This window comes from Molossus molossus, unplaced genomic scaffold, assembly GCF_014108415.1.
Source record: "Molossus molossus isolate mMolMol1 unplaced genomic scaffold, mMolMol1.p scaffold_m16_p_9, whole genome shotgun sequence".
In the NCBI taxonomy this organism is placed as follows: domain Eukaryota; kingdom Metazoa; phylum Chordata; class Mammalia; order Chiroptera; family Molossidae; genus Molossus; species Molossus molossus.
Genome location: NW_023425403.1, coordinates 6,770,482 through 6,773,205, shown reverse-complemented (window position 1 = coordinate 6,773,205; position 2,724 = coordinate 6,770,482). Strand labels below are relative to the sequence as shown.

At 38.3% G+C, this 2,724-nt stretch overlaps 1 non-coding gene across 1 annotated transcript; it reads left to right on the top strand.

Moving 5' to 3' along the window:
- The first annotated feature begins 1,087 nt into the window (after positions 1-1,087).
- On the top strand, positions 1,088-1,240 carry LOC118623108. Its single transcript, XR_004958212.1, has one exon. It is a non-coding gene; the product is annotated as a small nucleolar RNA SNORA16B/SNORA16A family (small nucleolar RNA).
- The last annotated feature ends 1,484 nt before the right edge of the window (positions 1,241-2,724 follow it).

The window sequence follows — 2,724 nt, the reverse complement described above, 5'->3', positions numbered from 1 at the left end:
CAGCTCTTATCGGACTGCAAGCTTGTTCAATATAATAGCACCTTCCTTTCTTAATATTTTGTTGAATATGTTTTTACTGATTTTTTTTTTTTTTTAGAGAGAGAGGAAGGGAGGGAAAGATAGAAACATCAATGTGAAAGAGAAACATCGATCAGCTGCCTCCTGCACGCCCCCCACTGGGGATCAAGCCCACAACCGGGCATGTACCTGACCAGGAATCAAACCAGGGATCTCAGCCACTGAGCCACACCGGCCAGGCCATTCCATTCCATAATATTTTATACTGATACTGAGTTTCTTTTTTTTCTAACTAGAGACAACATTTCTGTGATAAAGTAATAACTAAATATGTTAATAATATTTTTTATGCATTCTGGAAAACATTCTTATATTCCTGAGAAAAAAATGAAATTTTTTGAAAAGGTTTAAATAAATGGAGAGATAAACAATAATCACAGACTACATGATTCAATTTTATCAAGACTTCAGTTCTTCCCAAATTGATTTAGATATTTACAGTTATCGTAACTAGAATCCCAGAGACTCCTAAAATTACAAATTGATGATATTCCTAGTGTATCAGGAAATGCCAAGAAATTTGAATATAAAAAAAAATAACAAAAATAAGCAGGCAGCTATTTGATTTTGTGACTTATAAATTAGAGTAATCAAAACAACGTGGCATTGGTATCAATATCAGAGAGATCAACAGAAAACAATATAGTGCAGAAACAGGCCCACTCTCTAAGGTCCTGGGTGTACAGCCAAGGCAGAGAAGCTGTGAGCTTCGTATGAGAATGACTGCCCGTGGTGATGCCCTACTGGGCACCATGCAGAAGAATGACCTCCACTCACGCCTTGTCCGCCTGAACGGGTCAGCTCAAGATGAAACGTATTCCTGAATGTAAAAGCGAGACCCACAAAGCTTTAAAGAAGAACTTCGAGGACTGTCTTCATGACTTTAGGAGAAAAGGTTCATTAGGTCACTGAAAGTAATGACTGGAAAAAGAAAAGTGATAAAGTAGACTTTATAAAATTTTTTTTTAATTCTCCTCATTCAGAGCCATCTTTAAGAAATATGTAAGCGAGTGGTCCTTATCAGAGCTGCAGCCCGGGGGGTGGGGGTGGGGGTGGGGAATAAATGATGATGGAAAAAAAGAAGCCCAAAGTGACCCTTTTCCTTGATGGTCACCGTTATGTTTGCTGTAACTCATCTGCAACATTTCAGGAAAAGACAATTCAAAAATAATAGTAAGTACATAAATAACACGTAGGCAAACATTCATCTAAAAGAAAATGTTCATAAAATATACACCCGAGAAAGGACTTATCCAGAGATACATCACGTCTCCTATAACTAACTAAATAAAAAATACTGTAAGATCGATGGCATACAAATAACCATCACACAGCTGGAAATCACCGGAGCTGTTCATCATCATGGAAATGTAAGTTAAAACCACAATGAGAGAGCAGAACATACCCACCAGAATGACAGGGGATCAAACAGACGACAGATCTGTGTTGGCGAGACTGTGGAGCAGCTGGCCCTCTCGGATGGTTGGTGAAAATTTAAAGTGGTACTGCCACTAGAGAAACAGTTTGGAAGACTTCCTTTAAACTAAACATTCACTAGCTCCATGACCTAGTAATGCCATTCTCTCATATCTATATCTATCTATCTATCTATCTATCCATCCATCCATAATTTTTTGGTTAATCCTCACCAGAGGATATTTTTCCATTGATTATTTTTTTAGTAGTGGAAGGGTGGAGGGAGAGCAAGACAGAACATTGATGTGAGAGAGACACATCCTTTGATTGCCTCCTTCACAATCCCGACCAAGGCTAGGGTTTGAACCTGCAACCCAGGTACATGCCCTTGACCAGGAATCAAACCCGGGACCCTTTGGTCCTCAGGCCGGGACTCTGACCACTGAGCCAAACCAGCCAGGGCCTAGATATGTATTTAAGAGAAATTAAAAATACGTTCAAATTTTTGCTCATGATATGGATGCTGATGGATATCCTGATATGTGACAAACAATTATAGTGAAATGTTAATAGAAGACTAGGTTTAAGCATACAGAGGTTCAATATAAATAATTTTCAAATTTGTATACTTGAAGATTTTAATACTATCTATCATGTTGGGAAAACAATTATGAACACAATATTTGTACTCTTGTTAATTTTTTCCAATAATGTTTTCCTACTTGTATGACTACATATTTTTGAAGCAATTAAAAAATTGACAAAATTGCCCTGGTCAGTTGCTCAGTGGTTAGCACATCAGCCTGCGGACCAGAGTCGGGGGTTTGATTCTGGTCAAGGGTGAGGTTCGGTTCCTGGCCCTGGTCGGGGGCCTGCAGGAGGCAACCAGTCACTGTGTCTCTCACATAGATGTTTCTTTTTCTCTTTCTCTCTCCCTCCCATTTTATCTGAAGATAAATGGAAAAATATCCTCAGGTGAGGATTCCAAAAAAAAAAAAGACAAAATTTATTTTAAGTGAAAATATATTTAAAAGTCTTACAGCAAATAAACAAAGTGGACAGTGTCTTCTGTTACTCTGACTTGTGGGTGGCAGTAATATATAATGTGTAGTTAGTACATGGATGTGTAACTGTCTAATTGGACACCACTATGCGGACTTTGTGATTTGTCCCAGTATATTTCTGAAATGTCAGTTTTGCTGCTCATGTCAGTATCTCACAGTTGTCGGA